Source organism: Mesoplodon densirostris, chromosome 4 (assembly GCF_025265405.1).
Source record: "Mesoplodon densirostris isolate mMesDen1 chromosome 4, mMesDen1 primary haplotype, whole genome shotgun sequence".
In the NCBI taxonomy this organism is placed as follows: domain Eukaryota; kingdom Metazoa; phylum Chordata; class Mammalia; order Artiodactyla; family Ziphiidae; genus Mesoplodon; species Mesoplodon densirostris.
The window spans coordinates 81,337,055-81,365,019 of record NC_082664.1 but is presented as its reverse complement, the minus strand read 5'-3'; the positions used below and the strand labels follow the sequence as shown (position 1 = coordinate 81,365,019).

The window sequence follows — 27,965 nt, the reverse complement described above, 5'->3', positions numbered from 1 at the left end:
TGCTACTTAGGGACAAGTACTGCTTTGCAGGTACTGATAATATTACTACTCACATAGTTAAAGAAAATGCTAAATTTTATTAGAGGTCAGTAAAAATACAAGTATATTTTCTTCCCATTGAAGTTGTGGACTCCCTGAATTGCATCCATGGACCTACATTAAGACAGAACCTTATAAGTTATTGCAGCCACTATCATTACTCTGCACATATCTCCTTAGATTCCTTTACTAATTAGATGCATACCAGCTTCCAGTGTGCTTTTACTGCAAACAGTCTCTGCATTTGTAACTGGAAAGCAGGAAGTATACATATTTATGTCACCTTGGGGACATCCCTTAAACAATGACTGAGAGATACAGGGGTCAAAATATTCTAGCTTCTTTTGCCCCAACTTCAATTCTTCTGAGGTGTGACCAACATGGTCTTCAGAGCCCCTCTGCATGATTATGTCAAAGTTACAATTCTTGGATCTTGCATCCTTCTCTTCTAGGTCCCTATCAGTTTTTCCCAGGAACAGTTCCCAATAAAAAACATTCACAAGAATATTCATCAGAGTATCTGCTTCTGAACCCGAGGCAGTGACACATCATGGTTAAGACTCAGATCAACAAGATGTAAAATATTGACATATATGATCCAGCTTACTTTGTATAAATAATCAATAATTTCCCAAATAAAATTTAATCTAAACTTTAACCATAAACTATTCAAACTCATAAAAGACTGAGAAAGATTTAGGACAAATGTAAGGAGAATACTTCCACTTACAGTAATAGCAGACCAGGTAATTCAGATTAAACCACCTCCTGAGGAAGTCCAGAGTCTGAACAAAATACACATCAAAAAATATGTGTTTAAAGGCATAGGAGAGCTACTAAAGTAGCAAAGACTTATCAGTTGAAGATCTAGGGAAGAACAGAGACCCAGGGAGATGAGTGTATTTTGAGGGCCCCTTTTCCTCCGAGGGCATCTGTTAATTTTAAGAAGGGGAAGCCTGTTAAGTATAAGGGACCTGTATCAGAGTCCATGGATCTCCAAGGAAAGGGGCTCTATGAACTCCCCCTGCTTTGGGTTAGGATCTAGAAAAGCTATACTGTAAAAGCAAGGGTAAATTAGAATTAGATAAGACCTTAGAATGACTGTATGGCAGCTTTAAAGAATCCCAATATCAGACACTGGATTAACTTCCCTGCATGAAAATTTCTACAGAATATTCTCCAGGCATCTGGAAGAAGCAAATAAAATATTATCTAGAAGATATCATCCTAGTTTTCATATTATTTCTGTAAACAATTTTTCACATACAATAAAAAAACTAACCAGGGACATGGACAGACAAAAATAATGTAACTTTAAAAATAGTAAAAACCACATTAGAAACAGACTCACAAGGACTCAGTATAGATCCTGTAGATCTGGTTAGACATAGATGCCACAGTTAAAAGATCTACAGTTTGAAATATATAGTTCAAAGTCTGAGAAAGAAAAGAAAGAGAATGAAGCAAGGGCAACATTTGAAGACATGATAGCTGAGAACATTTTAAAACTGATGAAAAATATCAAGCCATAGATTCAAGAAACCCTATGAACCCCACAAAAATAAATACAAAGAAAGCTATACCAAGAGATATAATAGCAAAACCACTGAAAAGTTGCAGATTATAGCCTATTTCTCAACAGAAACAATGAAAGCCAGAAGATAATGCAAAAATATCTTTAAGGTATAGGAAAAAAAGTTTCCGTCAACTTAGAGTCCTAGTTTTCTATAATTATTCTTCTAGAATAAAAATTATTTACCTAGAATAAGAGCTTAATACAGTTCAGACAAACTAAGAGAATTTGTCAGCAACAGACCTACAATAAATAATACTCTAGGGCTTTCTTCATATGAAGGAAAATAATCTTAGGTGGAAGCCTGGAAACTAAGCAAAAATTGGAAACCTACAAAACACAAATATTAGAGTAGATATTAATAAATATTTACTACAAAAATAACTAAATTTTTTCATTTACATTTATATATAAAATAAGGAGAGGGTAAATGAAACTAAATTATTCAAGAAGAGGATAAGAGCATCAATTAATATTAGGAATTTTTAAGTCAAGGATGAATGCTGTAATTTCTAGTGTAATCATCAAAATGACAATAAATGAATTTATAACTTCTATGCCAACAGAATCAAAGTAAAATTATGAAAAATAATTACTCCAAAAGAAAATAGTAAGGAGAAAAAGGAACACAGAGTTAATGGCACAAATAGAAACACTTGAAACAATAGTAGATTTAAGCCAAATATATCAATAAATATGTTAAATGTAAGTGGACTAAATGTTTCAATTAAAGACATAGATTGTGAGATGATTAAAAAGAATGCAAAGGAAACCATCAACAAAACAAAAGGACAACCTACAGAATGGGAGAAAATATCTGCAAACAATGCAACTGACAAGGGGTTAGTATCCAAAATATACAAACAGCTCATACAACTCAATGTTGAAAAAACAAACAACCTAATCAAAAAATGGGAAGAAGACCTAAACAGACATTTTTCCAAAGAAGACGTACAGATGGCCAATGGGCACATGAAAAGATGCTCAACATCACTAATTATCAGAGAAATGCAAATCAAAACCACAATAAGGCATCACTTCACACCAGTCAGAATGGCTATCATCAAAAAGTCTACAAATAATAAATGCTGGAGAGGGTGTGGAGAAAAGGGAACCCTCATACACTGTTGGTAGGAATGTAAATTGGTGCAGCCACTCTGGAAAACAGTATGGGGTTTCCTTAAAAAAATTAAAAATAGAGCTGCCATATTATCCAGCAATCCCACACCTGGGTATATATCTGGAAAAAAGCAAAAACTCTAATTTGAAAAGATACATGGACCCCAATGTTCATAGCTACATTATTTACAACAGCCAAGACATGGAAACAACCCAAGTGCCCATCAACAGATTACTGGCTTAAGAAGATGTGGTATGTATGTATGTATGTATGTGTATATATATATATATATATATATATATATATATATATATATATATATATACACATACGTATATACACATGTATATACATATATATACACACACTCACAATGGAATATTACTCAGCCATAAAAAAGAATGAAATCTTGCCATTTGCAGCAACATGGATGGACCTAGAGGGACACTGTAATGATTAGAAATATAATTCAGAAATTATAGCATTTTTAAATGCTTATGCCCTTATCATAGCCTCAGATATATAAAGAAAAAACTCACAAAACTAAACAAATAGACAAATGGATGATCATAATGAAAGATTTTTCTCAATAACTTGATAAAACACACAGGCAAAATTAGAAATTATATAGAAGTATTTAACAATATGATCATAAACATATTTAAACATGGCCATCATTTCAGAATACACATTCTTTTCAAGCATATAGGAAAATCTCCCCAAACTGACCATTTCTTGGGTCATAAAGCAATTTTAACAAATTTCAAAAGAATGAAACCATACAGAATATGTGCTCTCATATCAATGCAAATAAACTAGAAATAAGTGAAAGCAATTTAGAAAATCCCCATATGTTTGAAAATTAAGCAATATACTTCAAATAACTCATGGATGAAAGTAAAATAAAAATGGAAATTAGAAAATATTTTGAACTAAATGATAATGAACTATGACCTCTCAAATCATGGAATGTTGCTAAAGTTATTTGTAAATGGAATTTATAGCTTTAAATGCATATATTAGAAAAGAAGAAAAACTAAAACTCAATGAAGTACACATCCATCTTTTTAAATTACAAAAGGAACAGAAATTTAACCCAAAGAGAATAGGTGGAAGTACATAAGGAAAAGGGGAGAAATTGCAAATTAAACAAATGTATAATAGAGAACATCAGTAAAATCAAATTTGTTTTTTAAGATTGATAAAATTGATAAATGCTGATAAAACTGATAAAATTAAAAGAATGGTAGGCATAAATAATCAATATCAATATTTAAAAATGACTTCTCTATGGATGCTACAGATAATAACAATGTTATGCCAGTAAATTTGAAAATTTAGATTAAATAGAATATCTAGAAAAATTAACTTAAAAAAAAGTGACCAAATTTTAAAAAATTTGAATAGATTACCTGTTCATCAAAATACACTAATTTGAGGGTAAAAAGACAAACCACACAGTGGAATATCTGGAGCACATAACTAATAATAGGCTCCTTTACAAAACATTAAAAAATGAAAACTGTGATGAATCAATAAAGAAAAGACTGCCTCTCACAAAAAGTAAACCAATACATACATAAAGTGTTCAACCCCATTACTAATAAGAGAAGAGGAAATTAAAACCACAGTAAAACACCACAAGAATGACTATTATTTTCAAAGATTAAAAATAACTAATGATGACAAAGAAGTAGAGAAATCAAGACTCTCTAATACTTCTAACAGAAGTGTAAATTGATTGGTAGAGCCACTTTGAAAAACAGATGGACATTATCTTCTGAAGTTGAGCATGCATATACCCTATCTCTCAGCAATTCTTCTCATAGACATCTACCCAACAAAAGCTCATGCACATGTGTACCAGGAAACACGTAAAAGGTTTAAGGTGGCATTGTCTGAAATCATTTCAAACTGAAAAGTAACAAAATACCCATCCATTCAATAAAATATTATACAGTTCCTGTAAAAACATGGAAATTTATAAAGAGCCAGACACTAAAGAATGCACATTGTACAACTGAATCTATGTAAGTGTAAAAAGCAGATAAAACTAAACTTAGACTTTGGGTGATAAAAGTAAAAGAAAAGAAGTAAGGATGGTCGTTACTGTGATGGGAGGCGGGGGAAGGCAGTGATTCAAAAGAAGTTTCTAAGATGCTGCAACTGATACTTCTTCATCTGAGAGGTGGCCACCTGGGTGTTTCCTTCATGGTAAGTCATTAAACTATACACACTTGCTTCATAAATTTTTCCATATACATGTTATATTTTTAATAAAAGTCTTAAATAATCATTTTAAAAAGTAAAATTATAAAATTAATTCTTACCATTGGAAATGTTAATGTTACATAGTCTTTGTTTTTATTGTTATCATTGGAATGACCAGATTCTACTTCACAGACAATTTCAGAATATTATAATATTGGGCTGCTCACAAACAACCGGTAACTGGCATTTCTGAATACAAGTCTTTAGAAAATTCCAATAAATGCGGCTTCATTTAAGTCAGGCCTGTTCTCTACTAGACATGGAATAGGGTATTTGGGTTATTCAACTACTCTAAATAGTAGAGTTACTATCTATATCATATACAAATTATATATTATTAAGATGTTAGAATCCATTTTTTAAAAATCACTTTATACTAACAAGACTGGGCATAATTAAACTATTAGTAATTTGAAAAGCAAAAATTTACCTTAATTGAGTCCCTTTAGGATAATCATAATGAGTATCAATTGTCATTGTATTGTTGAGTCTTAGAAGGGCCAGGTAAAAGTAAGTTTTGGTTAATGGAACTTAAAATAAGAGCATTTCTAGTTAGTGTCTCAAAGGGCAATTATAGTGCCTCCCTATCTGGAAAACTGAAGTTCCATTTGTACAATATTCAAAGCATATTTTGCCTTGAGTTTCAGTGACAGAAGAACTGCCTTTCTGCTCACCTCTTTCCTCTGACATTACAATAATCTGTACCAAACTTAAGCCTTATTAGTGTATGAACACATGCATGTGCGTGTGCGTGCATACACGCACACACACAGAGAATGGTTTTGAGTTTACATTTATGCAGATTTTTAGAGTATACACCTGTTTTCTATCACTCCCAAAGACTTTTCAAGATTTATTTTTAGAGGGCAGAGGATCAATACACAGATAATACAAAGATGTTGCTATGAATTCAAAGACAGTACTACTATGTGTCCAAGACATTGCAATCCTAATATTAAAGAGATAAGGGTGATAATGTAAGTTACTCTAGGGATGAAACTGCCTATTATAACCTTTGGCTCATAGTTTTATACAAACACTGAAAGTGGTCTAAAATTTCTAAGTTCTGTGTGTAAGTTGGAATGTAAAAGTCTTTGGATGTTTTTCCTTTCACTTGGTTTCAAAAGCAAGGGCCTTAAAAATTAACAGTTTAATCTAAGTTTAGCTTAAAATTATGGAACTATCCTCTCTCCAATATCAGCATATAACCTTCCCAACACACACATACACACACACACACACAGGCTATATCATAAAAAAAAACCTACTCCCAATCTAACTTATCACATTTTTATTATCATGGCTAAGGTTTAACCAGGACTTTTAGCAATCTTGTAAAATTTCAGTGACAGTCAAAAGTAAGTAAAATAGTTCAAAGCCAGGGTGAACTAACTCATAAAGTGTCCTGCCTCAGAGAACAATAACGAATGGTATCCTCCTAAGTTCAGAGACTAAGAAAAAGTTTGAGCTAAATCCAGATGATTTAAATTTTTCTCACAGAGAGAAAAGTGAATTTCCTCTACCTATACTGTTCTATTCCTATAACTAAGTTTGACATGGTTCTAGCTTAAATACAATAGAAACAAAGAGAGGAAGTTATGCTTGGTGTCTTTAACATTTATGTCTTCAAGGTTGTTTGGAAATCTTTTAGGCAGTTTTCCTTTCTCCAAAGTTCTCTTCCGCTGTTTCTTTAACTGAAAGAGGGTTTGTTTTTTCATTTTATATACTGTACATTTCCAAAGTATATATATGGTTCTGGGCATGGTATTTGCTTTCCTTAGAGATATAAATTGCTTTTGTTCATTTACTTTCTTTGAAATTCATTTCTAGTAGCTGCAGAACTGCTGCTATGAGTGTTAATAGGCTTCTCTAACATAGCTGTCATTTCAAGTAATAGGTGCCAAGCTTTCAGCAGCTTATTAACACATTATAACAGCAACCCCTATACTAAACAAACAAATTGCACAGAGGAGGACACAAGCAAAATTAGTGTATATAAATATATATATTCTTATGTATACATACATACAGTATATACTTAGGACTTACCAACATGTTTGGTTCCATACATGATTAGCCCAGAATTGGCACTTTGTTTTTTATGAATATTCACAGGGAGAAAGAGTGGATAGGATTTGTATTTGGTCCCAAATGTGAGACGAATACAAACTGGTATAATTACTGAAAGATTTCCATCCTCTCAACCCAGCTATGCTCTCAAGACTGAAAAATTGCAGACTTGTGGTATTTCACATCATGGAACTGTGCTAACGTGATCTTTCAGCGCCACTTCATGGGGGATGTTGCAGAGGAAGAAAAAGTGGAAATAAGCAAAGAAATACACCAACTGGCAAAACTACTGAGAAAGGAAGACATGCAAATATGAAAATTTGCTTCGAAGAGTCAAAATTTGCATTTGGATATGAACACTGGACCAGCTCTCTACAAACACAAAGATATTCTTCCAGATGCAGGGGCAGACATATGTACAGATAAATATGAGAGTGTGTATTCACACATGTTTTATATAAATATGTATAAATACACGTACACACACTTATATACATATGTATGTATACAGAGATACACTGTCCTTTACAAGTGTTTGTATATTGAATGGTTTCACAAAAATTTTTAGCAGCTTTCTTGAAGACATATTTCAATAAAGGCTCTAAATTTTACATTGTAGTAAAAGCTGACCTCTTTTTTATTAAAAAAAATCCTAAAGCAATTTATAATCAACTTGTAATATATTTGGAGGTTGTAAATATGTCAAATTCAACTTTTAAGTCAGCTGCATCATTTTCTAAAATTTACTAAAATCTGTAGTATTAAGGAGGATGACTTGATGGCCTCTAGCTATCTTGCAAGATTTAATATGTGTTACTTTTATTGTCACTAATAATGACAGGGGGCATTATTAATTGTTCAGCAAGTACAAGTGCTGAACTAGTAACTTTATATTACCCTAAATGTTTCCACTATCTCCAGACAATTTTTAAATCTTGGAAAATGAGAGAAATTCAAAACAAAAAAGCCAAATTTAGTGATAGAATTTCAGTTAACTGACTAATGATTGAGTTTTTCAAAACAAACAATTCCTCCCCAATACTATTCTTGCTGGACTAGATGCAACTCAACATCATAGTTGGAAGGAAAATTATTTTGAACCTTATAATAAAAAACAATAATTGATTTCAAGAAAATCTGCTACAGAAAATGTCCAAATCATATAGTACAAACCCAGGACCGACTGTAAGAACCTCATAAAGCTTACTTTCCATGATGGCACAAGTCACAGGAATAATTAATGCCTTTTAGCAAAGAACATTTTCTTCTCAAGGTGGAAATAGTAATATGTAAGTAACAAAGTCCCAAATTTGGAGATCTATCCCAAGTTTCTCTCAATCCTTACATTGGTTCCCATATATGTTGTCTAACAATAAATTTGTAATGCTACCTTCATTGTGCTCATCTTGTGTTTAATACTTCAAGTTGTTTTTTATACCTGAAAATCCTTTGAAAACTAAATAATTTCTTTTATTTGATACTCTGGAAGTCCTTCTGTGAATTATACTCCTCTCTACTTCACTCATTTCTAAACATCTCAGATCACACTAGTATACATACACACTACTCACAGCATTATAAAATAAGCTAGTTAAAGATGACATCCTCTAGATGCAAGCTCCTTGGGAGAGGTCTGTCTCTTGTTTGTCTTTGTTTCTCTCTGCCAAGTATAGTATCTTGTGCATGAGAGCTGTTCCTTAAGTGCTGAATAAATGAACAAATTAATAAATAAAGACTAGGTCTACTCTATTTTTTCTAAACTGTCCTAGCTCTTGCTGCTTAGTCAAATTCAATTTCATTTTCCCATAAATATCTGCTTCTAGTTCTAACAACGATCTATACCTTAAGTTAGAGCAGAAAAAGAGAAGTGTCTGAAAGTTAGGACCTCATCTTTCTCTAAGAACTTCTCCTGTTTCTTTGCCTGAGTAAATTGATGCCTACAAAAAATAAATATGCAGTAGGGTCAGGGCCAAGGGTCCTTTTGTATGATTTTAGTAAAAACATATTTTTTTTATAGAAAAGTATCTGCAATAGCCTCCCAAGAGTTTGGTCAAATCACCCCAGAATTTGGTTTCCAATGACAGTTATATGATATATGTGTGAAAATAATGGGCAATGGTTTCAGATTATGAATGTTATTTTGGTTGACATTCCGAGCAACTACCATGATTTTAAAATGGGAGAGCAAAAGTAAAAAAAATAAATAAATAAGAGAAAAGGGAAGAAAACAAAAACAAAACAAAAAGTTCTAGCTATATCTCTACAGAAACTATTCCAGCCAGTTTGGAAAGGCTGAATGTCACATGACCCATAAAATATGAACTTTGAGTTTCCAAACAAACTATGAGGGGAAGTTGTTCTGCATTTCCACCAGAGTATTTTTTAAAATGTCCCCTATAAATATATACATGGTTGGACTCTATGATTATAACACACTAATAAAGGTTTGTAGGAAAACCTGTTTTCCCCCTCAACATTGTTTATGCTATTTTAATAAGTTGAATAAACTTAGGAGACTACGAAAATGTCACTTTTCGAACTCTGCTAGGAGGGAATCTGACAACTGTGACATAATCATTGAAATGCTGCAATTTGTTAAAATGCTCCTAATAATTTTTTCCTGACTTTTATTCAAAGACTAACATATGACAGAGAGAAAGAGAAAGAATTAGGCTAATGATGATTAACATATTGAAGGAGGGAAGGTTACAATGACGTTTAATTTCAGAGTCAAAATGCTAGGGAGTTGGCACCTTCATAGAATCTCTGATCATGGGAGGGAGCAGGAGTTTGAAAAGAGTGCAGAAAAACATAGCCTTTAAAATAATGAACAGCTTTCCCAAGTCTTTCCATATCACAAAGACACCCATATACCACACATGCATACAATTCCCAGGTCCTCATAAATTACTTTAGTGACAAAGGTTGTACCCTGAGTGATAAAGGTCCAGTACTACTATTATCTTATGGATAATTGGGGCCATAAAATAGTTCCAAAGCACCTTTTATTTGTCATTTGTTGACAATTCAACCAACTCTCCTGTCTGCCATCCTCTATATTTAATGGGTCCCTATCGAAGTATGCAACACACTCGTTTGTATGGGAAGGATGTCTTCATATTGCTATGCTGTTGCATATCCTTTACTTCCCTATGTTGTTCATCAGTCTACCTCCTGCTCTTTTTTCCTGTGACACCTCTGAGATGGTACCCATAGCAACACCTCTGAGAATAAGGTGAAAGTGAAGATGCCGCAGTCATCTGCAGCACACAGTGCTGGCAATGCCAGTCATTAATGCAGCAGCTTCTGCCTACTCAGATCTCCCTCGCTCCTCTCTGGTCTTGTTTCCCTCCAGTGGCAGCCACAGAGCTCACTCAGGGAGATCCAGAGACTTGCTGTTAATGATTTGTCACTTGTTTAGAACACCTCAGGATGGCAGCTCTGTATAATCTGCCCTCAATGGCACTGCCAGGTTGCATTAGGAAACAATTACCTAGTTTATGACTAGTAAAGTAGGCACCAGAATTTCCAATTAAACTCGCATGTTTCCAAAGGAGCCTGGGTGCCCCTATATTTGAGGAAAGGAAGAGAAACCACCATTACAGATAGTTCTACTCCCTACTGCTTCACAGTAAGCCAGATGAGATTCAGTGCACTCTAGATTAATAAACTGAGAGTCACAGGATATATAGAATGATTTTATGTGAATTGTCATTGCCATTTATTAGGTTCTCACCCTTTGTCAGGATTTGGGTAAAATGAAACAATGCATACACTTGCCTAAATGCTTTTACAGTAGAGAACAAAAAAAAAAAAAGAGAGAAGCTAACATGCAGCTTTATTACTTCAGTCACTGCCCCCCTGCTTGTGTTTGCTCACACCCATGTGTATGTGAGCACATGATAATTATGGAGTTATTTCTTTCTTTTACACTTTGAATAAATGCTAGAATTTGTAGATTTTTATCAAAATGAAAAGTATACTGCATTATAAAAAGCATCTATGATTGAATGTTTAACATCAATATAAATATAAGCTTGTATAAATTGACTAATTTAAAATATTACATTGAACAGACCTTGACTTAAATATACCCTATGGATCTGGAATCACTATATTTATTGAGACAGAATAATATTTTCTTCAGAGGTAAGAAAGGTCAAATGTTATTGAATGTCAACTCCAAAAAGTTACAGTCCGGATTTTCCATGCAATAGCTCTCATAATATCACATAATAATAATAATAATAATAATAATAATAATAATAAACCACTTAGAGTCATTAAAAATTCCAGAAAAAAAGTATACGGACATTTAATAAAGGGTCTGTGTACACAAATATCACATATTCCTATATATCTATTCCGTCCCCTCCAAAAAGAGGAAGAAAACTAACCATTTATCAGTAGCAGTGTGAAAGGAGAAGATTTATCATTTAAAATTTTTCATTGCAGATGGTTTTCATTTTAAAAGGCAGGGAAGTGATTTTTTTGAAATCATTTTTTTCCCTAATGCAATTGAGCCAGACATCTCTCATAAATCTTGTTGCTTTAGTAGACAATACTCAATTCTCTAAACTTTATATGCAATAGCCGGCTTTTTTTTTTAAGATGCTTGTCTCCCAGGCATGAAAATGAAAGCCACCTGAAAGGTGACATCATATCCAAAGTGTGCCCCCCAGGCCACTCCCCTTTTCCTTAGCTCACAGCTCTAGGCTATTCATCTTTGTGCCCAAACAAAATGATAATGTTTCAATAAAATTTTTAAAGATTCCTGTCTTCCCTTCTTCTTCTTTCTGTATTTTGGTTTTTGTTTGTAAATAGGGAGAAAATATATGAGTCTGCCAGTCGATATATCTTGTGAATCAAATAGCAAACTGCACCCAGTGATTCACTAAGTTCGTTGGGTCAGGGAGTCAAGACAAAAAAAAAAGCAACTCATGAGGGAAAAAGCAGGGAGGGGATGCTGCGTTTGTAATTAAAAGAAAAAAAGAATCATTTAATACTGGATTTGAAGTTCTTGCATGATGTCACCTCCTTTAAGGAAGAACAATTTAACATTTGTGGTACAGCACTGGATATTCCCATTGAGCAAATGACATGATGGTACTGTACTGACTAGATTCATTGTTATTCATAAAGTACATTAGTTTTTGAGGCCATGGCATGCCTAGAATCAAAATGCTCATTAAAATGCCATCAATCAAAAAAAGAAAAATACCATCAATTGTCTTCACATGAAAAGGTTAGTCATATATATATATGTGTATATATATATATATGTGTGTGTGTATATATATATATATATATATATATATATATATATATAAAACATGTTGCTTTTATAGATACTGAGGTTGGTTCTCTTGTGAACATTTATGTCCCCAGCTTCAAAGATACCAAGGATTAAATAAAATACAATCATCGGTTGGCATGTATTTTGTAAGCTCCAAATGGGCAGATCCAAAGATGAATTCTACCTAAGATTTTAGTAAATCAAGATTCACATTTGCAAATATTTCAGAGACCCAACCAAAAATCAATACCTACAGAAAATCCTTCCTTTTAGAATCAACAAAGGTGGTGAACGGTGGCCAAGATCTCTTTGATGGGAGTGATAGAAGGGGTACTAGATTCTCAGTCTCCTGATATCCAGTTCCGTGCTCCTGTTACAACCTGTGGCTTCATACAGAAGTGAGTGAATACTGACCATATAAGAAATGCAGAAAATGATCTTTAATCAACTATCTTTAAGTTCATTCCAAAGAGCATGTCATGACATTTGTTTGCTGTAGCATAGAATACACTTCTGCCCTCTCAATCCCTTTTATGCTTATATGGCTTTCTACTATCAAAATATGAAAATTACTGGGAAAAAATAATTCCATTTTTTGAGGCTTTTATTTCCCTACAGCAAAAAATTATATTTATTTGAAAGACATTTTTCCTAAACATCTGGTAAATATGCCACAGTGATAAGCTGAGATACAAAAATCCTTTGCTCCAAGAATACATTCTTAAATATAATGTTGGAAAGTATAAACAGGAAAATGAAAATCACCCATAATCCCATCACTAAAAGATTATATATCTTATGTGATATATATTTATTTTTCTAAATCAAATCACATTTGACGTAGAAACTCACTCCCTAGGGTTTGATAGAAATACAGTTTAAGTCACCTTTTATTTCTGCTCCTTAACAATCTTGCACAGAACTTAGGACTTAAAATCCAGAAAATTTTGGAAGAGGGGTCTCTGTCTTTGAGTCATCTGTAGTCTCCATGGCAATGATCTCAACTCAAACGTATGTTCCTGGCACCTCCTCTGCTATGCCATCCCCAGCCATGTGGACACACTGCTGTAGCTCAAGCCCAGGTTAAATATTCTTAAAAGCATATTTTTTTAAGACAAAAGTTAATCTTTTAAAAGCATATTTTTTATATTTGTATAATGTTTCATCCTATCACTCTGCCGTGATTTCTTCAACCATCTTTGTAGTTCTTGATATTTGGATTCTTTCAAGAATTTTTGTTATTGCTGATAACCCTACATAATACTACATTCATACATAAGCCTCTGGCCACATCTTCAACTATTTCATAAGGAATAGATTCTTAGCAGTGAGATTTCTGTATTAAGGAGTATAGACAGTTTTAAGGATCCTTATTCAAACTTCAAAGTTACTTTTCCAAAATCAAGTTAACATATTGATGATTTAGTCCTTTCAAAATATTTTTTGTAAATGTCCTTCCTTGTCTACCTTTCACATTTTTTGAAACAAATTGAAGTTTTAAGTTGTTATGTAGTTCAATTATGCTATATGTGTAGGAATTACTTCTGTATCCTGAGATCTAATATTATTCTCTTATACTTTAATTTTATTTATTTAACACTTTAAAATTTATTTGCTACAAAGAATGAACTTAGGGTATATTTTTTTAAATAGATAAATCAATTTTCCCACCACCACTTTCTTTCCCCAGTAATTTATAATACTATCTTTTACAGATGACCTAAGTAGCCCTATGCTGGGACCAAAACTTGGATGAAATGAGTGAGGAGTTTACCTGCAGGGCAAAATTTAAGGAGGCACTAAGAAAACCTCAATAATCAAGATAAATAATATTTTGATGCAATATTTTAAAAAATCAAAACTAATGCAAAAATTTGTAATAAGCAATATATTAAAATTTTAAGTAGAGACAGAATCAAGTCCTGTAGCTTTCTGGGGTTATTTTTTAAAATAAAATCTATATAAAGTCACACGATTACTAGCAGTCTTCCCAATATTCCAGGGATTCCTGTGGAGATTTACATTCTCTGGTGCTCACCTCACATAAAAATCTTGCTCAATTGTCAACCACTTCTAACCATCTCATCACCACTCTGCACAGCTTCATTCTCTGCATGGGCACAGTCCCTTCATCTATATTTCCCAAGGCACTGCTAACACAGGGCTATTATGCATAACAGATTTTTACTGAAAGTTTGGAGATAATTGAAGGAGAGTATAACATGGAAGCGGAAACACCCTAAGATTCATCATAAAACAGCACTGTGTCTAAAATTTCACAGCAGCACCCTCCAATCACTGTCACAAAGATTTCTCCTTAGATTGCCCAAATGCCAGTTGCTTTCTCCCTGCTGAGTTCTCTCACCTGTCATATGTCTTTCCTGAGCTCAGCAATTATCAACCGTCCTTCACCACCTTTTTTCAGTTCAAGTTATCACAGGAAAACTAAAAAGTCTAATTTCTTTGCTGTGCAAAGCAAATGCCTAGAGTACTGGCTCTTGTATCAGACACGCTACTTCTTCTTCATTATATCCCCTTGCCCTTAGCACTTCAGAGCTTACTGGCCTGACTTCCAGCTGCCAACACCTGGATTTATTGCCTGAGGCATTATTTGGCCACGAAAGTTTGTTTGGTCCATGGGAGCAGAAGGTTGGAAGTATCCAGAGATTACTGCCTGCCCCTTTCCCAACCCAGCATCCCTCGACAAATAACTGTTGTATAAATACCCAAGTTCTCTTACCCTTGATGGGTTGGAATAGAAGAGTCTAGGTGCATGTTTTACACCAGCTCCCAGATTTTCCCAGCGAGATCAGGCTCCATTTGCCCACAATGGCAATGTGATTAACAACAAAAAATTTCTGGGCTGCCTTCCTTCTCTGTCTTATTTCTCTATTCCCTTGTCAGTATTTCCTAGGATTACCTCCCAAATCAACTACTTGCACTCCAATACTTATCTCAGGGTCCTCTTCTTAAGATAGCATTCATAACTAAATGGGAAGTCTAACTTGGTCCCATGGATTTAGCTTGGGGCCAAGTTAGACTTGGGGCCAAAGAACAGGCAGAGCTTTGGAATCAGAGTTTGTCTTTAAAATGGCTTCAAATTGTGTGTATTAAATCCTTTGCTTGAATTAATTTCCCACTAACACCTCTATAAGCAGAAGGGGAGAAAATATTGGGCAGGGTCTGAAAGACAATATTTATTCTCCTGCTATCCAAAGCACATTCCAGAGGATGTGGCTCTTTTTTATCTTTCCATTTCACTTAAATTTTAGTATATATTGGGACTTCCCTGGCGGTCCAGTGGTTAAGACTCCATGCTCCCATTGCAGGGGGCACAGGTTCAATTCCTGGTCGGGGAACTAAGATAAAAAAAAAAAAAATCTAGTATATATATATATATATATATATATATATATACACAATACTGGGTCTTTTTTCCCCTGGTTTCCATTTTTATTTCCATTGATCCATATGCCAGTACATATTTTTTATTATTATACTTAATATGGGTTTTTTAAAATTACATATCACTTTTCCTCTGATACCTGCCCCCCTGCCTTATTTTCTTGTCTAGTATCACTCTTTTATATTTTCAGGTCAACTTAAAAATATCTAATTTAAGGGGAAAAAAACTTTCTAGGATCTAGAATAAAATTGAATTAAACCTGGAAATTAGGAAGAAGTTAGGTTTTGAAGAATTCTCTTTCTATATTGAAATATGGTGTGTCTCTCCATTCATTTCAGCCTTCTTTTATGTCTCTCAGTAAAACATGGGTTATTGTTTCAAATAATGAAGCACATCTTTCTTATTGCAAACATGAAGTTCATTTGGCTGCAAATATGAAGCCCATATTTTTCAAAGCGAAATTAGACCTACAGCTAAAAATAAAGGTTAAAAAAAGATTGTTTCCATTATAGTGAATTCATTCACAATATGGTACAATGAAATGGATACTTGCTCCAAGTATAGTGATCTATGTCAGTTTACAGATAAAAGTTCAAAAATTTTTAATTCAAAAATGGCTTCTAGCATACAGGCAGTTTTTACAAGTCTTCAGTGCAGACTTAATACTATTAAGTATCTGCAACCTTTAATTTCAGAGAAAATCAACAGAGTAGGCAATGTAACACCAAGTTTATGATTGATAATTTCATTTTTTTGAAGTTTCAAATTTGCTTATACCCATTCCCAAAAATGACTTGAAATAGCTTAAAACAAAGGACATGAATTATAAGGTTAATTAAATAAGAACTAAGAAAAGGAAAAGGAAGCATTTTTCTTTCCCACAGAAATATTTATTTAGACTCAGCCTTTTTCATTTAGGTACTTTTAGGTTCTGGGGCCAGTACCAAGTGATCTGACAGCTTTAAGCATAAGACTACAATATGACTGAGAGATCATAAACTTTAGAAGATGTATAGACCATGAAAAACATGGTCAATGTTTTTCATGGGGCAATGCCCATTTCATGGGCATTGCCGTAAACTCATGAGAACCTGAAGTTACAAGTCTTGCTCTCATCTGTGTAGGAGAATGGGCTTCAAAACCTGCCTTTGCCTTTAACTCTCTGTGAGATATTGGCCAGATTATACAACCTCTCTGGGTCTCTAGTTTTTGCAACCAGAAGAGTTATAAATTATCTTCCAGCATTCAAACCTTTGGTCTAAAATGACACTTTGAATAGCTACATCTGGGTGACTTTCTAAACAATTTATGTGTGTTTGCATATGTTTACTCACTTGCAGCAATCCAGGAAGTATACTTATTTTTTAACACCTTTATTGAAATATAATTTACATAGCATAAATTCACATCACCCATTTAAAGTGTACAATTCAATGGTACTTTTAGTCAAAATTCCATGAATTGGGTAAAGTGGGAGGGGTCGTTTAGACCATAAATTCTTCTTTTTAAATGTATGGCAAGTTCACTAAACCTATTGGTAGAATGAGAAGGTCAATGAAGTTATATTTTTTCAGTGTGCTTTCATTTTATTTGATGCATTTCAAATTCCTATGATATCAGACATAATACTCCAAAATGTCTACAAATATTTCAGATACAAATGAAATGTATTTGAGGGATACTCAGGACTCTGCTTAAGACATTATGATAGGCAAACCAGTTTCAGATAATAAATAGTCAGAGACTCACAGACAGATGGTATGGCTCAACATCCTAAAAACAGAATAAAAAGACATGCACCTGACATTACACTATCCCTGCTCTGTGACCATTGGCAAATTCTCTATGCCTTTGTTTTCTCATGTTTGATAAAATACAGTCAATTATACTACAATCTCTCTTTATAAGTCTGACAATGATAGATAGTTTTATTAATTACAATAAATATCATATGATATTAATATTAACTATTCTCCAAAATTAAATCTTGGCCCTCAGATACCATAAAATATATATGCTTTGATGGGAACCAGTGGCCATGGTTGGAATTTTATGCAATTGTGATTAAAAAAAAATGTGGAGATTAAACAACATGCTACTGAACTGAATAATGAGTCAAATAAAAAAATCAAAGAGAAATTTTAAAGTACCTTGAGACAAATGAAAATGAAAGTACACCAAAATTTTTGGAATGTACTAAAAGCTGTTCTAAGAGGGAAGTTCATAGCAATAAATATTTACCTCAAGAAACAAGAAAAAAGTCTCAAATGAACAACTTAACTTTACACCTCAAGGATCTAGAAAAAAGAACAAAGTCCAAAGTTAATAGAAGGAAAAGGAAATAACAAAGATTAGAGAAGAATAATAAATATATACTAAATGAAACAATGTGCTCAGAATAAATGAAATAGAGCCCAAAAAGACAACAGAGAAGACCAATGAAACAAAGAATTGGTCCTTTGAAAAGAGAAATAAAATTGACAAGCCATCAGTTAAACTCACCAAGAAAAAAAAAGCAAGAAGACTCAAATAAATAAAATCAGAAATGAAAGAGAAGATATTACAATGATACCACAGAAACATAAAGGACCATAATAGACTACTCTGAACAATTATATGCCAAGAAATTTGACAACCTAAAAGAAATGGATAAATTCCTAGAAACATACAACCTATAAAGACTGAATCATGATGAAACAGAAAATCTGAACAGACTGATTACTAGTAAGGAGATTGAATCTGTAATCAAAAACCTCCCAACAAACAAAAGCCCAGGAACAAATGGCTTCACTAGTGAGTTCTACCAAACATTTAAAGAAGAATTAATATCAATCTTACTCAAACTCTTCCAAAAAATAGAAGAAGAGGAAATTCTTCTAAACTCATTTTATGAGGCCATCATTACTCTGATACCCAAACCAGATGAGGATGCCACAAGAAAAGAAAATATCCCTGATCAACACAGATGAAAACATGCTCAACAAAATATTAGAAAACCAAATTCAACAATACATTAAAAGGATTGTACACCATAATCAAATGGCATTTACCCCAGGGATGCAAGTATGGTTCAGCATCTGCAAATAAGTCAATGTGACATACTGCATTAACAAAATGAAGGATAAAAAATCATATGATCATCTCAATAAATGCAGAAAAATCATTTGGTAAAATTCTACATCAGTTTATGAAAAAATCCTCAACAAAGTGGGTATAGAAGGAACAAAGTTCAATACAATAAAGGTCATATATGACAAGTCCTCAGCTAGTATCATACTCAGCAGTGAAAAGCTGCAAGATTTCCCTCTAAGATCAGGAATGAACAAGGATAACAACTATCACCACTTTTATTTATGGTATTGGAAGTCCTAGCCAGAGCAATTAGGTAAGAAAAAGAAGTGAAAGGAATACAAATTGGAAAGAAAAAGTAAAATTGTCACTAATTACAGATGGCATGATAGTATATATAGAAAACCCTAAAGACTCCATCGAAAAACTCTTAGGACTAATAAACACTCAGTAAAGTTACAGGGTACAAAATCAATAAGCAAAAATCTGTTGCATTTCTATACACTAATAATGAACTATCAGAAAGAGAAGTTAAGAAAATAATGCCATTTACAATTGCATCAAACAGAATAAAATACCTAGGAATAAATGTGACCAAAAAAGTAAAAGACCTGTATATTGCAAACTACAAGACATCAATGAAAGAAATTGAAGAGTACACAAAGAAATGGAGAAAGACACCATGTTCATGGACTGGAAGAATCAATAATCTTGAGATGTCCAAACTACCCAAAGCAATTTACTGATTCAATGCAATCCCTATCAAAATTCCAACAGCATTTTTCACAGAAAAAGAAAAAAAAATCCTAATATTTGTACAGAATCAGAAAAGACTCTGAAGAGCCAAAACAATCTTGAGAAAGAACAAATGGGGAGGCATCACACTCCCTGATTTCAAACTATATTACAAAGCTATAGTAAATAAAACAGTATGGTATTGTCATAAAGCCAGACACATAGATCATTGGAACAGTATAGAGAGCCCAGAAATAAATCCATGCATATTTTGTCAATTAATTTATGATCAAAAAACCAAGAACATACAACTCGGAAAGGATATTCCCTTCAATAAATGGTATTGGAAAAACTGGATAGTCACACACAAAACAATAAAACTGTACCACTATTTTATACTATACACAAAAATTAACTAAAAATGATTTAAAGACCTGAACATAAAACTTGAAACCATAAAACTCCTAGAAGAAAACATAAGTGGAAGCTCCTTGATATAGGTCTTGGTGATGATTTTTTGGATGCGACACTAAAAGGAAAAGCAACAAAAGCAAAAATAAAGTGTGATTACATCAAAATAAAAAGCTTCTGCACAGCAAAGGAAACAACAAAATGAAAAGACAACCTATTAAATAAAATATTTACAAATCATATATCTAGAAAGAGGCTAATATTCAAAATACATAAAGAACTCAGCGACTCAGCCGTAAACAGAAACAAGCAATCTGATTTAAAAAGGGACAGACTATCTTTGCCAAAGCGGACACATAGAGGACCAACAGGTACATGAAAGGATGTTCAACATCATTAAACATCAAGTAAATGCAAATCAAAACCATAATAAGAAGTCATCTCACACATGTTAGAATGGCTATTATCAAAAAGACAAGAAATAACAAGTGTTGGCAAGGATGTGGCCAAAAGGGAATCCTTGTGTAGTATTGGTGGGAATGTAAATTGCTGTGGCCACTATGGAAAACAGTATGAAGTTTCCTCAAAAAATAAAAATAGCAATAGAACTATCATATGATTCAGTAATTCCACATCTGGGATTTTATCCAAAGAAAACCAAAACACTAACTCAAAAATATATGTGCACCCCATATTCATTGTAGCATTATTTACTATAACCAGGGTACAGAAACAAAGTGTCCATTATTGGATGAGTGGATAAAGAAATTGTGGTATATATGCACAATGAAGTATTATTCAGCCATGAAAAGAATTAAAACTTTCCATTTGTGACAACATGGATTGACCTCAAGGGCATTATGCTAAGTGAAATATGTCAAACAAAGAAAGACAAATACTGTATGATCCCTCTTATATGTAGAATCTAAGAGAAAAAAAAAACAAGCTCATAGATACAGAGAACAGATTAGTGGTTGCCAGAGGTTGGGGGTAGGGGGTGGGGGTTAGGGGGTGGGGGTGGGAGAAAAGGATGAAGAAAAGCATTTAAAAAAACTATATTAAAAAGTTACGTGTTTTGGGCTTCTCTGGTGGCGCAGTGGTTGAGTCCACCTGCCGATGAAGGGGACGTGGGTTCGTGCCCCGGTCTGGGAAGATCCCACATGCCGCGGAGTGGCTGGGCCCGTGAGCCATGGCCGCTGAGCCTGCGCGTCTGGAGCCTGTGCTCCACAACGGGAGAGGCCACAACAGTGAGAGGCCTGCGTACTGCAAAAAAAAAAAAAAAGTTACGTGTTTTGATGGAAAACGGTGGCCATGGTTAGAATTTATGCTATACTGATTATAGAAAAGAGATAGGGAAAAAATGTACTTGGTCAAATTTAAATCAAAGTAAAAGATTCATATTCTTAATCTGAGAGTAAATTATATACAAATGCATTTAGTTATTTTTGTAGTGAATAAAGATTTACTATGTTTATTTAAACTCCCCTGTGCAAGAAGTTTCTGAGATGACCCACTATATTCAGGGGAAGTCAAATTTAATTTCATGGTTGATCTGTATGATCTGCCAAATTCCATGTTTGATGGCATTCCATTTATGATACAAAATATTGATTTAACACGATTTTTGGCTAGTGTGATTCCTGCTTTCCACAGTGGAATTGTTGTCTGAGTGAGCTGGATAGAAATGTCGGGGGAAATGGGTGGTGGTGAACATGTGGACCCTGAGCTGCTTCCAGTATGAGTTATCAAGTTAGTCTTTGCTCTCCATGCTGTTGCACTGAAAGAAGAAATTCAAAGGTGTTGACTGCACATAGATGTGTTTCAAAACCGTGTGGCCTGAACAATAAACAGCTCCTCACATTAACAATCAGTAAAATATTTATTGAACACATACTATAGGCAAAACCCTGTGCTAAGTGTTGTAGCATATGCAAAGATGGATGATAGAAGGTCCCTGGCTTACAAGAGTGTAGGGAGTATGCATAAGTAACCTTAAATCAAGGCAGACTATGAGAGAGTATTATAAGAGAGCAGGCGAGACAAACTGACTGAGTGTTCAAGGAGGCTTCTTGAAACAGTGGAGATTTAAGCCAGGCTTTAAAGGTAGACCTTAATTGTCTACCTGAATCCAAATTAAGTTACCATGGCTAGATACATTTTAATTCAAGGCCTTAATCATCAGAAAAAGATTTGCCAAATCTTCTATGTGTATACAAAGTAAATATTAAGCCACATGTTATGTATATTGCTTTTGTAGAAAACTCTGTAATATGAATGTTAGAAAAATTAAAGCATGATAGTGAATGTAAAATCGGAAAAGTTACTCCTTCATGTATAAAATGTAATTCCCATGCCTAAATATTCAGATACAGACACTATCCTATGGCTTCCAGCAGATATGATACAGGAATAAGAGGCTGATATTTTTTTTTTTTTTTGCCACATTGTGTGGCTTGCGGAATCTTAGTTCCCTGACCCAGGGATGGAACCTGGGCCCACCGCAGTGAAAGTGCCGAGTCCTAACCACTGGACCACTAGGGAATTCCCAGGAGGCTGATTTTTTAAAAAAATCAAACAATACCTTCTTTTTTTTTTTTTTTTTTTTTTTTGCGGTATGCGGGCCTCTCACTGTTGTGGCCTCTCCCATTGCGGAGCACAGGCTCCGGACATGCAGGCTCAGCGGCCATGGCTCACAGGCCCAGCCGCTCTGCGGCATGTGGGATCTTCCCGGACCGGGGCACGAACCTGTGTCCCCTGCGTCAGCAGGCGGACTCCCAACCACTGCGCCACCAGGGAAGCCCAATACCTTCTTAAGTAATGCGAAAAATGCATAATCAACTGCAGGAAATTTTAACCTGGAGTTTAATGCATTGGAAATAGTTGGGTCTGTATTTGCAGTGTTCCTCTTTCTAGACTGTTCAGGTTTCATGGCATCATCTCCAGTTCCAGGTCAGTGGGGACATCACCCTCCAGGCCACTGCCCCACCCTCACTTGCCCAGGATGCCATTGATGTATGATGCTGAATCATCATATAATGAAGAACCAAGTACTCAGGCTTTTCTAATTTTCACAGAAAATGAACTTTAACTCAAAACTATGCCTGGTTAATTAAACTTTCCTGTGATCTAATTTGTTCTAATTATTTCCATAAATTGAGATGTAACAGGGGTTATATAAAATTATCGTAACAGAAAATTGAGTTTTAGTCTGAGTTTTAAGCTAGGATGAGGTTTCTGAATTATTGCAACCTGTTGCTGAATGTAAATACTCTTAAACAAAAATCAGAACTGTACAAAATAAAATAAGGTTTTTCTCTCCCTCTTTGAAACCCTAAGGTAAAGTTTCACTCTCTTAAAATACTAGAGACTGAGGTTATACTGCACAAATAAAGCTGAACAAACAATTTTGAACGAGATCCAATGAAAAACTGAGTAATCTAAATCTAATACATTTACCATCCACTACTAACTATAAGCCAAACTACTACCTACTTCCTGAAGGGTGTAAAATCTAATTATACCCTGTATTAAAAAGCATTCACATTCTCTATCAAATTATATTTTCATATCTCTGTGGCACTAGGATGACAACTTTTGAAATATTCCCAACAGTTTGTTTGTTGAAGAGAAAGAAGGGAGAGGGCAACAACCTATAGGGGAAATAAAATGATTATCACAAATGGGAACATGTTAAACTGAACCACAAAGCTTTGCCCAGAGTTAGAACCAACACTCAGAAGAAGATATGAACAGAATGAATTCACAACCCAAATCATTAAAACAAGCAAGAGTTTGGACCTTAGGATATCCTTCATTGTGGCTAACTAAATCACTTTCTACTCATGCTGGTGTAAATCTGGCAATAACACAGAGCCTGGACTTCACCAATGGGAATAACAGACACCTATAGAAGTCTTATGAAACTGCCCGATAAAAGTTTTTTTGTAAGCAATTAAATAAATATATTAAATTAAACTCATCTATATTTTTAATGCACCTCATTGTAGTTCATTATGTAAGACCCCCATATGTTCTGTATCATTAGTGAAATTCTCAGTGGTGTAATGATGTAGTACATACACATGGGGTAAAGTAATGCATTTTTCATTTCTTCTACACATTTCATTACAGGGTGGAGATGCTGTAATTTTTCACTTAAGATTCCATTTTGGTGTGGGAAAGGGGAAATAGACCCAGAGCCAGAGCTGCTTCCAATTTCTCTAATTTCATAATTCAGCAAACTGATAATTTGCTGAGGATAACTTTTCTTAACATTTCTCTTCCCATGAGTGCTCAGGAAAAGAGTGATAGAGGTTGCAGTTGCTAGCATTTTTTCTTTTCAAACAAACCCGAGGTGTTTGATTTTTGAAGAAAATGAATTCTTTCATTCCCATTTTTGGCAATAATAAGTATAATTATTTTTTTTTTTTTTTTTTTTTTTCTGTACGCGGGCCTCTCACTGTTGTGGCCTCTCCCGTTGCGGAGCACAGGCTCCGGACGCGCAGGCTCATCGGCCATGGCTCACGGGTCCAGCCGCTCCGCGGCATGTGGGATCCTCCCCGACCGGAGCACGAACCCGTGTCCCCTGAATCGGCAGGCGGACCCTCAACCACTGCACCACCAGGAAAGCCCTAATTATAATTTTTGATCTAATTCCTTAAAGGGAAATTCCAGTTTATGGAAGATGGGAACTGTAGGATCCCATACTAATCTAAGTTAGTTCTTTGCTTTAGGGATTATCCATTAGTTTCCTTTTTTATTTTTATTTTTTGCTTGATTGGTGTAACTAGAGTTTTTTGATGACCTCAACAAAAATGACTGTTCCACAGAGTAGTCTATAACTCTCTAGGATGATATGAAATGCTGTGGGATCACAGCCTATAAATAGCTGTGCACTGATCCCATGGCATTTCTGTTTGTAATGAAAGGTTACAAGCCAACATAAAGGTACAAAAGTTAAGTATTTCCATGGGATGTTTCAGGGCCCCTAGTGTTTATAACTGCTGCTTCTCCATTTGCTGAGCTTGTTTGTCCTTTCCTTTCTCATTTATCAACAACAATGAAAGGGCTTCTCAGAATTTGAGCACTAAACTGACTGTGAAATATCCTTCCCCCAGTCTCTCAGCTTCTGCCTCATCTTGGCCCAGGTATGCAATGCAGCTGCAACAGAACCTACCTCACCCATCTCCATCTTCCCTGTGCCTTTATCCCTCACCTGCACAAGTGAAGAGGGAAGTCTTTCTAGAAGGAAGATACGTTATTACACATTATTTCATTAGAAGAATCCTGTTGAGCAGGGACAGCCAGTGGGCTCAGTGAAATGATTCTTGGGATGTATGTGGCTATTACAGGTTGATACCAGACAACATGCTTCATTTTCCCTGGGGTATATCCAGCAACATGCATTTTTCCTTCTCACCCTTTGCAAATATATGATCTATAACATATTTTCCATTCCTTCACTTTATATGAATTTTAATAATTACTATACTCTTTTCCTTTGAAGTGTTCATGTTAGGATGAGGCCTGGGCCAGGGAGAAAGGAAGAAAGAAGGAAAAATAAGTAGCAGAAGAGACCCCCATGGGTTGGTAGGAGGGCAAAAAATGTTAAAGTAATAGCCAACAAGCCAGCAAGTCCCAGTTGTCTACTAAGTGCCTCTTTAATAATGTCAGGGAGACAATGACATTGAACAGTTGCTGTTTTCTGTTCAGCATCACTTCCTTGTCTGACATTAAGTTGATGTCCACCAAGGCCATGGCAGACCCAGTTCTTCCTGTGCTCCTCAATCTGGAATACTTGCAGGATAGTCAAGGCACAGATGATGCAGTGGATGCAGTCAAGGCACAGATGATGCAATGGATGTAGTATTTTGTTGCAACAAGAGCTGATGAAGAACAAAGACCCTGGCAAATGAGTGAGCTGGCTGCCCTAATGCCCACTCCATTGTTCTGTTTTCTAAGGTAAATTTCTCTGCAGAATGGGCACTCAAAGAAAAATAATTATAAAGGCCAAACTGAAAGGCAAGGCTAACTATATTTGCTGCCTCCTGTAAGAGATTTCCTTTCAATTCATCTGAAGTGTGCAGCATCTACCATGTGATATTCTGTTCCTCGACAAATAATGACCCACATACAGCTGTGCACATTATCTGGCAGACAGATGTTGGATTAGGGCTGCAGTTGATATAGTTCATATGCAGAAAGAAAAAGAACAGTCCATTAGCACTAATTCTCTTCTTTCTTAACAGGTTCACTATTTGAACCAGACCCTCCACTTGGTTTATCTGTAAAACATAGTAGATTCAGTCTCTTCTTGATGTTCTCCTGTTTCAGAGAGGAGTTAATCGGGTTAAAGGTTTTGGCCTTTAGCCAAAACCTCTGATTCCAGACTTTAAACAGGAATGCACTCACTTTCCCCCGTCTCCATAACTACGTTCTCGGGGGACTGGGGAGTTTAAGCTGAAATTAGATGGCTACAAGTGCTAACACCTGCTACAAGTTCATCAGTTTTTGCTGGCTTTACAGCAGTGTCGGCTGTTTCAACAGTTTGTTTAGTGAAAGATGGAGAAGGGAGCAGTGGCCTTATCAGTCATGGTGTGTCATTTTTTCTCAGTGTCTTTTCTCATTTTTCTGCCTTCACAGCCATGCTATGACTGAGCATGGCTGTCCTCTCTTGGGCTTCCACCTCATTACTGATGCCCACAGAAATAAGACCAGTGGAGGTAGCCACAAATGCCTTCCTCAGCTGAGAGAGCCAGAAGTGCCTGAAGGTGACCTCAGTTGTTTATAGATTTTCCTTTTTCATCAGCACGTGCAGGCTGGGGTGGTGAGGAAGATGGCCCACTCCTCTGTTCTCATGGGAAAAAAAACCCACATTTGGGGGAGGTCTCAGACTTATGTGGGAAATGAGAACCAGATGAAAATGTCTTACCAGCCACTCCCAAAACAGAGCACAAACAAATGAGCATGGATCTCAGCTGGGAACCTCTAGACCTGCGAGGTTAGGAGAGGTGGGGAGAATGAGGAAGGGATCGAGAGGTCCTGGAATCAAAGACTAATCCTTACCATTCCCTCTTCACCACGAAGGGCCCTCAAGATAGGGAGGCTCCCAGTCCAAAACGTCCTGTGCCGCTCACAGCTGCTCCTCCAAAGGCGAGACAAGCCCCAACAACAGCTCAGCTGGGAGAGAGCACAGAGGTATCCACTGCCCTGGTCGGCTCCTGTCTAGTTGTGCAACTTGCATTAAGTTATAAAGCTCTCCTTGTAGTGAATTTCAACATTAAACAGCCTCTTTCCTGGGTTCTAAACTCCTTCTGCTTTCATCCCTCTCTTCCTTTGCAGCCTATCATTTTAAACTCAAGCAAGCTCTTGTCATCTATGCCTTTCTACTTTCTGGAAGCACAAGTTGTGTCCTGCTCTCTCCTATTGAGTATTCTGCTTTAATTGTAGTTTATAAAGGTATTTCTTGCTCCAAGTCTGCTGGCATGTGTGGGACCTAACCCAGTGAGTTCTTTTCTCTCCATTTTATTTCTAGCAAAATGCTTCCTCATCCCAGCAAGATTTGACTCCATCTCTCTTCCCTTTCTGGGTTTTGAAGCACTCATACTACTAAAATCGGGACCCTCGCCCATCTCCTTGGTGCTGGCTGGGAGGATCCATAATAAAGACATTTCTAACACCCATTTGCATTCAAAGGTAATATCGGCACCCTTTCTCTAAAAGCCCCATTGTCCCAGAATCCTGGATTAGAGCAACCAGACATCTTCAAAAGGCAGTCATTTCTTTCAACTTCATTTTGCTAGAATTGAAGCTGAGGCACAGAAAGATGAAATACTTTGTCCAACTTAGTGTTTTTCTCTTAGAACATTTTTAAAACTTAAAATTTGCTTTATGCACGTTAAAACACAAATCTCTAGGCCCTTGGTTAAGAGGAGAAGCATCTAGCTGGAGGGTATGAAATGGAACTTCCTTTTAA

The 27,965-nt window shown here is 35.3% G+C and overlaps 1 long non-coding RNA gene across 1 annotated transcript in view; it reads right to left on the bottom strand.

The window, feature by feature from the left end:
- Nucleotides 1–21,226, bottom strand: part of LOC132489365 (uncharacterized) — a 269,560-nt gene extending 248,334 nt beyond the window's left edge. Inside the window, exon 1 of the long non-coding RNA XR_009531854.1 lies at nt 21,061–21,226. This is a non-coding gene — a long non-coding RNA (uncharacterized LOC132489365). The remainder of the gene's footprint in view (nt 1–21,060) is intronic.
- Nucleotides 21,227–27,965: the final 6,739 nt, after the last annotated feature.